A 12,110-nucleotide genomic window follows, 5' to 3' on the forward strand; every position below is an offset into this window, starting at 1 on the left:
ACGATTATCGGCCAACCGATCATCCATCTTTTGTCCAGAGTGGTGTTTTGTTGGTTGGAATGTGCCTAGACTACACAAATTTTCTCGCCCAACAAAATTCTACTTTAGAAGTGATGTCATGTGTTGGTTTGCTTTCTTTGTGTTCTTTCTTCTCTGAGCATGCCAAGACTTGCTCATTAGATTTTTCCCTGTCAAAATCTGTACTGACTGCACGAAAATCGGCCGTGTTTTGACGGCGGACAAAAATTTTATAGCCTGCGCACCAGATTTTTTTCGACCGAAAAGTCGGAGTCGGTTGTCAGAAGCATCATACTAACAAACCGAAAATCGGCAGACCGGTCGTCGGACGAAAATTCCCTGCCGATTTTCGACGCGTGTGTACGGGGCTTTAGGTATGTGATGAAAGTGGAAAAAAATAGCTAGGGGGAGGAGGAAGAACCAAGGAAGTTAAAATCAAAACAAAATACATTTTAACTTTAAAGTGGAAGTCTAGGCTAGATCTAACTAAGCTTAAACCAGCTCCCACCTTCTAACTACTATGCGAACTACCCTGTAAAAGAAAAACGCATACACATACCTGTTCCCAAAGTGCTCTGGTCCAATCAAGTTACCTCCCCAGAGGCCAGCTTTAGGGGAGAAAAGAGAGTGCCGACAACAGATGGAATGGTGGTCACCCATAGGCTTTCTAGGCTTTCTATCTCTTGTTGGCTGTCCCTCCTCTTCCCTGAAACCGGCCCCTGCATGCTGATGATGTGACCGGACTGGAATGCCCTGAGAATAGTTAAGTATATGCATCTTCCTTCTATAGGGTAGTTAGTATAGGCCTTAGAAAAGTGGGTGGGAGCAGTTTTATGCTTAGTTAGTTCTAGCCCAGACTTCTATTTTAAAGCATTTAGCTGCACTAATAAACACAACAGATTTAGGAAAAGAGTGGTAAAAATGCTTTGTTGCTGTTCCTGACAAAATAACGTTACGGTTATCTCTATACAGTAGAACAGTAGTAATCACCTTATTTGATGAAGGAGGCCTCGAGTGCAGCCCCTGACATTACCAAAGAGTTGTACATAATGTTCAGTATATGTAATGCAATAGAAAACAGTCAGACACTGGACATACTACAGGAGATGGTTAGAATACTACAGGAGATGGTTAGAAAGTGCAAGCATGCTACAGTAGATGGTCTACAAACTACACTGCAGTCATGCTACAGGAAATGGTCTGCATACTACATTGCAGTCATGCTACTGGAGATGGTCTACAAACTACACTGCAGTCATGCTACAGGAAATGGTCTGCATACTACATTGCAGTCATGCTACTGGAGATGGTCTACAAACTACACTGCAGGCATGCTACAGGAGATGGTCTATACACTACACAGTGGGAATGCCACAGTAGATGGTCTACAGACTACACCAAGGCATGCTACAGTATATGGTCCACAGGCTACATCACGAACATGCTATAATAGATAGGCTACAGATTACACTGAGAGCATGCTACAGTAGGCTGTCTACAAACGATACTGCGGGCATTCTATAGTAGATGGTCTACAGACTACAACAAGGGCATGCTACATTTTATGGTCTGCAGTCTACACCATAAGCATGCTACAGGAGATGGTCTAAAGGATACACTACGGGCATACTACAGTAGACTGTCTGCAGACTACACTGTGGGCATGCTACAGAAAATGATTTATAGCATACAGCCATAGGCATTGCTGGAGACTGAGGACATGCTGGGGACATTACAAAAGACTTGGGACATTATTTTCCTATTTCCTATTATCCTACTCCAAAGAGCTTACAATCTACAAGGGAAAGACACATAATTGCACACACCTTAACATTCACATTATAAAACAGGAATAAAATAAGGCTGATAACAAATAGCACAATCATTTTAACAAATAGCACAATCATTTAAAAAAAATAGCATCTAAAGTTTAAGTGCAAGCTTAAGCAAAACACACCAAATGAATACTAAATCCAAAAAGGTAGCAATGGAAACAAATACACATACATTTCTGGTTAGGGTTAGCAGTAGAGTTGAGCGGACACCTGGATGTCCGTGTTCGGCGGGTTCGGCCGAACTTGAAAAAAAGTCCGGGTCCGTGTCCCGGACTTTTTTCGAACTTTACCCGGACACCGAACCCCATTGAAGTCAATGGGGACCCGAACTTTCAGGCACTAAATGGCTCTAAAACACCAATGGAAAGGGCTAGAGTGCTGCAAATGGCAGCAAAACGTAGTTAAGAGCATGGCAAGTGCTCTGCAAACAAATGTGGATAGGGAAATAACTTAAAACAACAACAAAAAAAACTGAAAAATAAAACAATGTTCTTCATCTGTGAAGGACGAGGCCCATATGGAGCAGGAGGGAGGTTGAGGTGGTGGTGGATGTGGAGGTGTCATAGGCGTGCACACAGGGTGTGCCGGGTGTGCCTGGGCACACCCTAATCACCTAGGGCACATTAGCATTATCGCTCTGTTTGCCAGTGAGGAGATGGGAAAGATCTCCCTCGGATCTGCTCTGCCATAAGAGAAGTGCCACACACTTCTATTTCACTTTGCCAGCAGGGAGAGTAATGTATCGGGGCCATATACATGTAGGCAAACACATGCATGTGTATTTAAACTTTGGGGTGCACACCCTAATGCAATAGGCTGCGCACACCTATGGGCGGTGTAGGTGGAAGCGGCAGTGGAGGAGCCAACACCGCTTTTTTTCAGTCATTTTAAAGGTCTAAGAGATTGCTAGAGATTACTACCATTATAGTCTCTTTACAAGTCAGTGCTTCTTACAGCACTAATCAAAAAATTCCTGGCACAACAGTTGACATTTTTCTAAACAAAATCAAATACGAAAGGTCAGAGGGAAGAAATACACAAAAAAGTATGGACACAACAGAAAAAGTACAAAAGAAATAACCCAAATAGTTTAGCTAATAGAATCAATAAAAATACGCTTTACTGTTCAGTAAACACCTAGGCAAAAAATATACAAACTACTGGCTGCTGGGCCCCATGGGCCGCACACACAAAGTTGAATATGAATCCATATCTTCACAGGGTGGTACTTTGGATACCAGTAGAGGTAGCAGAGAGCCACGCCCTAATAAATTATATGCAAAAAAAAAATAAAAAAACGATGGACCAAAGTACAACACTATTTTTTTTTAAATTATACCTTTTTATATACAATTTTGTAAAAATTCCAATGCATTTAAAAACATACAGTAGGCTTGCTGTCCACATTCAGCTAGTATCAACTAAACACCATTGCAAGACCCTGTTTAGATCCATAATGTGTGCGCCAATGAAATATGGCTGCCAAAGTCCTGGCAGACTTGGTGTCAGTTGATGTAGCGTATGGAAGCTCTACATGTTTTGTGCATCTGCGTTTCCTCAGGAGCTTAGGCAATAAATCTAGGTAAAAAAAATACATAATGAGAAATAATATCTGCTAACATTATACAATCAATAGTAACATAGTTGGAAGTGGTCGACAGCTCCACAGCCAGCAAGCTCTATAAAAAGCTATCATTTTCTGGGTTTTTAAAAACACCCTTTTTGGGCTAAAATCCACAATTTTATAGCCCTTGCTTGCTGCATCTATACATGTAGAATTCAAGCTGCTGTCCTACTGTGTTAGTCAAAAAACACAATTTTTGGGCAAAATACACAGTTTTACAGCCTTTGCTTGCTGCATGTGTGATAAAAACAAGCTTGAAATACTGCAATAGTTTTCTGTGTTTGAAAAAACACCTATTTTTGGCATCACCCTCCATCTTGGGACTCTTGTCGCATTATTCAGTGCGCATTTTAAGCTATATATAGCTATAATTTTCTGGGTTTTTAACCACTTAAGCCCCGGAGGATTTGGCTGCTCAAAGACCAGGGCCTATTTTGCGATTCGGCACTGCGTGACTTTAACGGACAATTGCGCGGTTGTGCGACACTGTACCCAAATGAAATTGACGTCCTTTTTTTCTCACAAACAGAGCTTTCTTTTGGTAGCATTTGATCCCCTGTGTGATATTTACTTTTTATAAACAAAAAAAGAGCGACAATTTTGAAAAAATAACAATATTTTTCACATTTTTTTTTTGATGTAAAAATCAAATTTTTTTAACATTTTAGGCCAATTTGTTTTCTGCTACATATTTTTGGTAAAAAAAAATCGCAATAAGCATATTTTGATTGGTTTGCGCAAAAGTTATTGCGTTTACTAACAACGGGAAAGATTTATGTAGTTTTTATTGTTTTTTTTTTAACTAGTAATGGCAGCGATCTGTGATTTTTTTTTTGCGGGACTGCGACATGGCGGCGGACAGATCGGACCCCTGACTGACATTTTTGACACTTTAGGGGGTACCAGTGACATTACTACAATAATCAGTGCTATACATATGCACTGTTACTGTAAAAATGACACTGGCAGGGAAGGGGTTAACTTTATTGGTGATCAGTGGGTTAAATGTATCCCTAGGGGTGTGATTCTAACTGTGGGGGGGGCGTGGCTTGTGATGTAACCACAGAGACATACGATCCTACATAGCAGGATTGTACAGTCTCTGCAGTTACATCAGGGAGAATGACAGACGGCTGTGTTTACTTTAGCCGTCTGCCTATCTCCCTCTCCAGCGGGAGATCGCGAGTGGCTGGCAGACATCGGAGCCGCCGGTCACTCGCGCGGGGATGTCAGGGAACGAGCGGGAGCGCGCCTCCGGCAGCGCGTGCTCACCCCCTAGAGGCTAGTGGGCGAGTGACGTACCGATTCGTCACTTTGCCCAGCAGCTGCTGCCTGCCACAGTATATCTGCGGTGGGTGGTCGTTAAGGGGTTAAAACCACCCTTTTTGGGTTAAAATCCATAATTTTATAGCCCTTGCTTGCTGCATCTGTACGTGTAGAATTCAAGCTGCTGCCCTACTGTATTAGTCAAAAAACACCTTTTTTGGGAAAAATACACAACATACTGTTCTATTCTGCTATTCAAAAAACGCCCATTTAGGGCAGAAAAAATTAATTTTGCAGCGTTTGCTGCATATGTTACTGTGAGATACACCCTTTAGACCAGGGGTGGGGAACCTACGTTTTGGGGGCCGTATGCGGCCCTCAAAGTCATTTGGTTCTGCCCCCCATGCAGCTAAGTCTTTGTCTCACAGCTGATCTGTCAGAACGGAGCCAATGCTTCCTGTATAGTTCCGGCTCCGTTCTGACAGTCTGAGTGAGTCACAGGCGGAGTGATATCAAATGCACTCCGCCTGTGACCAATAAAGGAAACATCGCCTCTTCCTCCAGCGTGCCGCTGCTTGCCACCATTTCCCGCCAGCAGCACACACAGCAATACCAGCCAGAGCCAGCAGTACCAGCCAGAGCCAGCAGTACTCACAGCAGTACCAGCCACAGCCAGCAGTACTCATAGCAGTATAAGCCAGAGCCAGCAGTACCCACAGCAATATAAGCCATAGCCAGCAGTACCAGCCCCAGCCAGCAGTACACACAGCAGAACCAGCAGTACCAGCCAGAGTTAGTAGTACCCACAGCAGTACCAGCCAGAGTCAGCAGTACCTACAGTACCTACAGCGCAGTACCTACAGCGCAGTACCCACAGCAATTCCAGCCAGCAGTACCAGCCAGCAGTACCAGTCTGAGCCAGCAGTACCAGCCAGCTGTACTAGCCAGCAGTACCAGCCTGAGCCAGCAGTACCTACAGCACAGTACCAGCCTGAATCAGCAATACCCACAGCAGTACCAGCCTGAGCCAGCAGTACCCACAGCACAGTACAAGCCAGCAGTACCAGCCTGAGCCAGCAGTACCCACAGCAGTACCAGCCAGCTGTACCCACCAGCAGTACCAGCCAGCTATACCCACCAGCATTACCCGCCAGCAGTTCTTTTCAAAACTTACCACCACAAAGTCGACTGCACTCCAGACTGATTGACGCAAACCTGGAAAACCAGTTGCGAGTAGCAACATCATCAATACCAGCTAACATCAAACACCTCACCAAATAGAAGCAGTTGCAGCCATCACAAAGGGGTGAGTTAATTAAATTTTTGACCAAATATAACAGGCACATTTTTAAGTTTATAATTTTGTACGGCCCCCGAATGATTTTATAAATAACCAAATGGCCCTTGGCAGAAAAAAGGTTCCCCACCCCTGCTTTAGACAGTGGTGGGATTCAAAAATTTTAGTAACCAGTTACGACTTTTTTCAATGCACAGTGACCAGCGTGCCCCCCTTTCAATGCAGAAAGACCAGCGTGCCCCCTTTCAATGTACAGTGACCAGCGTGCCCCCTTTCAATGCACAGTGACCAGTGTGCCCCCTTTTAATGCAGAATGACCAGCGTGCCCCCTTTCAATGCACAGTGACCAGCGTGCCCCCCTTTCAATGCAGAGAGACCAGCGTGCCCCCCTTTCAATGCAGAGAGACCAGCGTGCCCCCTTTCAATGCACAGTGACCAGCGTGCCCCCCTTTCAATGCAGAGAGACCAGCGTGCCCCCCTTTCAATGCAGAGAGACCAGAGTGCCCCTTTCAATGCACGGTGACCAGCATGCCCCCCTTTCAATGCACAGTGACCAGCATGCCCCCCTTTCAATGCAGAGAGACCAGCATGCCCCCTTTCAATGTACAGTGACCAGCGTGCCCCACTTTCAATGCACAGTGACCAGCTTGCCCCCCTTTCAATGCACAGTGAACAGCATGCCCCCCTTTCAATGCAGAGAGACCAGCGTGCCCCCTTTTCAATGCAGAGAGACCAGCGTGCCCCCTTTCAATGCACAGTGACCAGCATGCCCCACTTTCAATGCACAGTGACCAGCGCTGCATGCCCCCCTTTCAATGCACAGTAACCAGTGTGCCCCCCTTTCAATGCAGAGAGACCAGTGTGCCCCCCTTTCAATGCACAGTGACCACAGCATTGCCCCCAATCATTGCAGAGTGCCACAGCATTGCCCCCAATCATTGCAGAGTGCCACAGCATTGCCCCCATTCATTGCAGAGTGCCCACAGCATTGTCCCCAATCATTGCAGAGTGCCCACAGCATTACCCCCAATCATTGCAGAGTGCCACAGCATTGCCCCCAATGATCATTGCAGAGCACCACAGCATTGCCCCCAATCATTGCAGAGTGCCACAGCATTGCCCCCAATCATTGCAAAGTGCCCACAGCATTGCCCCCAATGATCATTGCAGAGCGCCACAGCATTGCCCCCAATCATTGCAGAGTGCCACAGCATTGCCCCCAATCATTGCAAAGTGCCCACAGCATTGCCCCCAATGATCATTGCAGAGTGCCACAGCATTGCCCCCAATCATTGCAGAGTGCCACAGCATTGCCCCCAATGATCATTGCAGAGCACCACAGCATTGCCCCCAATCATTGCAGAGTGCCACAGCATTGCCCCCAATCATTGCAAAGTGCCCACAGCATTGCCCCCAATGATCATTGCAGAGCGCCACAGCATTGCCCCCAATCATTGCAGAGCCCACAGCATTGCCCCCAATGATCATTGCAGAGCGCCACAGCATTGCCCCCAATCATTGCAGAGTGCCACAGCATTGCCCCCAATCATTTCAGAGTGCCATAGCATTGCCCCCAATGATCATTGCAGAGCACCACAGCATTGCCCCAATCGTTTCAGAGTGCCACAGCATTGCCCCCAATCATTGCAAAGTGCCCACAGCATTGCCCCCAATGTTAATTGCAGAGCGCCACAGCATTGCCCCCAATGATCATTGCAGAGCGCCACAGCATTGCCCCCAATCATTGCAGAGTGCCACAGCATTGCCCCCAATGATCATTGTAGAGCACCACAGCATTGCCCCCAATCATTGCAGAGCGCCACAGCATTGCCCCCAATGATAATTTCAGAGCGCCACAGCATTGCCCCCAATGATCATTGCAGAGCGCCACAGCATTGCCCCCAATAATTTCAGAGCGCCACAGCATTGCCCCCAATAATTGCAGAGCGCCACAGCATTGCCCCCAATGATCATTGCAGAGCGCCCACAGCATTGCCCGGAATCATTGCAGAGCACCAGCGTTCCCCCCGCGAGACCCTCACGGACGGTCATCGCTGCAGCTTCTCTTCAGTCCCGGCTCCCCGCGTCTCCTCAGTCCTCCCGCCTCCTCGGCCAATGGCACGGCGTTTGCCTTTTGGCCAATCAGGAAGCGGGAGGACCCGCTCCCTGATTGGCCAGGAGGAGGATCCTTGTGACAATAGCGAATTTTCATTCGCTATTGTCACAGAATGGGTGGGCTCGGCCTCGGGGCACACTGCTCTTCTGCTCCCCGGCACCAGCTTAGAGGGATCAGCCGGTTCTGCGAACTTGCAGAAAGTTTGCAACCGGTTCCATAGAACCGGTGCGAACCGGCTAAATCCCACCACTGCCTTTAGATACTGTTGTTCTATTTTGCTACTCAATAAACACCCATTTAGGGCAAGACCCTAAGTTTGAGAAATATGAGGAGAACGTCAAATGAGGGACATGGCCCCGGTCATGGTGCTGCTGGTGGAGCTCCTGTTGCAAGGAGAGGACATGGTCGATCTGTGCCAGCTACACGCACAAGTGAAACACCTTCCTCAGTTGCGAGTAGGCGACAGAACCTGCAGCAGTATTTGGTCGGGCCTAATGCGGCTCTACGAATGTTGAGGCAAGAACAAGTACAGGCGATAGTAGATTGGGTTGCTGACAGTGCCTCCAGTGCCGTCACATTGTCTCTCACCCAGTCTACTGCTAAAAGATCAGAGTTGGCACTTGCAGCCGATGTCCATCAGTCTTTCACCTCACCCCCTTGCAAATCAGCCAAGCAGTCTGAGGCCCAAGTCATGCAGCAGTCTCTTCTGCTTTTTGATGACTCTGTTAGCATGGTTTCCCAGGGCCATCCACCTAGACCTGCCCAGAAGTGGAAGAGATTGAGTGCACCGATGCCCAACCACTTATCTTTGAAGATGAGTACATGGGAGAACCATCGCAGCACGTCTCGGATGATGACGAAACACAGGTGCCAACTGCTGTGGCTTTCGGAATTGTGCAGACCGACAAGGAGGGCAGGGGTGAAGACTGGGTGGAAGATGATGTGGAGGACGAGGAGGTCCTCGACCCACATGGAATCAACGTCATGCAGGTGACCTGTGTAGTTCGGAGGAAGAGGCAGTGGTCATACAGAGCCACCAGCACAGCAGAAGAGGGAGCAGGGTGCAAAAGCAGAGCGGCCGTCCCCTAGACACTACACCTGCTATTGCCCAACGCAGCAAGGGACTGAGCACACCAAAGCCAGCTCCAAGGAGTTGTCTAGCGTGGCAGTTCTTCAGACAATATGCTGATGACAGGACACAAGTGGTTTGCATGCTGTGCAATCAGAGCCTGAAGTGAGGCATAAACGTTCTCAACCTGAGCACAACCTGCATGACCAGGCATCTAAGTGCATGACCTGCATGACCAGGCATCACGAGCTGCAGTGGAGTAGACACCTCAAAAACCAAGAAAGGTCTCTGGCTCCTCCTGCTTCCTCTTCTGCTGCAGTCTCCACCTCTTCATCCACCTCTGTAGTGACAGTGGCACTTGCCACCATGCAGAGGGTCAGCCAGCAACACCACCACCTGGGTCACCAACCATCTCCACAATGTCCCATGGAAGTGTTCAGCTCTCTATCTCCCAAACACTGGAGCGGAAGAGGAAGTACCCCCCTACCCATCCGCGAACCCCGGCCCTGAATGCCAGCATTTCAAAATTCCTGGCCTTTGAAATGCTGTCATTCCGTCTGGTGGAGACACAGAGTTTTAAAAGCCTTATGGCAGTGGCTGTCCCATAGTACGTCGTGCCCAGCCGCCACTACTTTTCCAGGAAAGCTATCCCTTCCCTGCACAACCAAGTGGGGGACAAAATCAGGTGTGCACTGCACAATGCCATCTGTGGCAAGGTCCACCTAACTACGTATACGTGGACCAGTAAGCATGGTCAGGGACGTTATATCTCCCTAACAGCACACTGGATAAATGCAGTGGCGACTGGGCCTGATAGCAGTTTGGCGCATGTCCTTCCACCACCGAGGATTGCAGGGCACTCCAGTTTTGCCTCCTGTTGCTAACTCCTCCTACCTCACTTCCTTTACCCGCTTATTTTATCCTCTACCGCCTCCTCATCCGATCAGCGTAACACCTTCACCATCAACTTCAGCACAGCCAGGGGTAAACGACAGCAGGCAGTTTTAAAACTTGCCTGTTTGGGGGAAAAACCCCACACACCGCGCAGGAGTTGTGGAGGGGCATTGAACAACAGACCGATGAGTGGTTGGTGCCAGTGAGCCTCAAGCCCGGCCTGGTGGTGTGCGATAATGGGCGAAATCTCGTAGCAGCTCTGGGCATAGCCGGTTTGACGCACATCCCTTGCCTGGCACATGTGCTGAATTTGGTGGTGCAGTGGTTCCTTAAAAATGACCCCGATATGTCAGAGCTGCTGCAGAAAGTGCGGGCCGTCTGTGCGCACTTTCGGCGTTCTCCCCCTGCTGCTGCTCGCCTGTCAGCACTGCAGCGTAACTTAGGCCTTCCCGCTCATCACCTTATATGTGACGTGCCCACAAGGTGGAACTCCACCTTGCACATGCTGGCCAGACTGTGCGAGCAGCAGCAGGCGATAGTGGAGTTTCAGCTGCAGCACACACGCGTGAGTCGCTCTGCGGAACAGCACCACTTCACCACCAATAACTGGACCTCCATGCGAGACCTTTGTGCCTTGTTGCGCTGTTTTGTGTACCCCACCAACAAGGCCAGTGTCGATGACGGCGTTCTCAGCGTTACTATCCCACTTCTATGCCTCCTTGAAAAAATGATTCGGGCGATGATGGAAGCGGATGTGGCACATGAGGAGGAGGAGGAAGTGGGATCATTTCCAAGGCTTTCAGGGCAGTCATTCACAAGTGGCTCCGAGGGTGGGTTCCTGCACCCACAAAAGCCAGATACACAATTGTCCAGCAAGGGCACAGTTCTGGAGGATGCCGAGGTGGAGTATGAGGAGATGGAGGAGGAGTAACTATGTTCACAGCAGGGTGGCACCCAGAGCAGCTCATGGCCATCACTGGTGCGTGGCTGGGAGGATACAGAGGACACAGGCGATACAACTCCCACAGAGGACAGCTTTTCGTTGCCTCTGGGCAGCCTGGCACACCTGAGCGATTACATGCTGCAGTGTCTTCGCAACGACCGCCGAGTTTCCCACATTATAACTTGTGCTGATTACTGGGTAGCCACGCTGCTGGATCCCCGTTACAAGGACAACGTACCGTCCTTAATTCCCTCACTGGAGCGTGATCGTAAGATGCGTGAGTATAAGCGCGCGCTGGTAGACGTGCTGCTGGTGGCATTCCCACCTGACAGCGGGGGCACAGTGGAAGCACAAGGCGAAGGCAGAGCAGGAGGAAGAGGTAGCCAACGCAGCCGGGGCACCGCCAGCACCTCAGAAGGCAGGGTTAGCATGGCCGAAATGTGGAAAAGCTTTGTCAACACGCCGCAAAACAACCAGCACCACCAGCTGATATAGAAAGTCTTAGCAGGAGGCAGCATTTCACCAACATGGTGGAGCAGTATGTGTGCACACGCCTAGAAGTACTGAATGACGGGTCTGCCCCCTTCAACTTCTGGGTCTCCAAATTGGGCATATGGCCTGAGCTTGCCATTTACGTCTTGGAGGTGCTGGCCTGCCCTGCAGCCAGTGTATTATCTGAATGTGTATTTAGCACGGCAGGAGGCGTTATCACAGACAAGCGTAGCCGCCTGTCCAGAGCAAATGTGGACAAGCTCACGTTCATTAAAGTGAACCAGGCATGGATCCCACAGGACTTGTCCGTACCTTGTGCAAAATAGACATGTATACCGGCCTTACCCAGCCATTGTTGTATTTTTGATCTTTCTCACTCTTTTTGGGTGTACCCTAATTTAAAAAGAAAATAAAATTAAACCAAAACCAGTGTTGGCTACCTCGTACTCCTCCACCGCCGCTACTTCCACCTACACCGCCACATCCACCGCCACCTCAACCTCCTACTCCATATGGACCCCGTCCTCCTACATCAAGATTATTATTTTTTATTTTT

General features: G+C 48.7%; 1 protein-coding gene across 1 annotated transcript in view; it reads right to left on the reverse strand.

Moving 5' to 3' along the window:
* Positions 1-12,110, reverse strand: part of LOC309551979 (cytosolic purine 5'-nucleotidase-like) — an 82,223-nt gene that overhangs the window by 19,405 nt on the left and 50,708 nt on the right. The window lies entirely within an intron of this gene.

Source organism: Pelophylax lessonae, assembly GCF_965119305.1.
Source record: "Pelophylax lessonae genome assembly, chromosome: 4".
Lineage (NCBI taxonomy): Eukaryota > Metazoa > Chordata > Amphibia > Anura > Ranidae > Pelophylax > Pelophylax lessonae.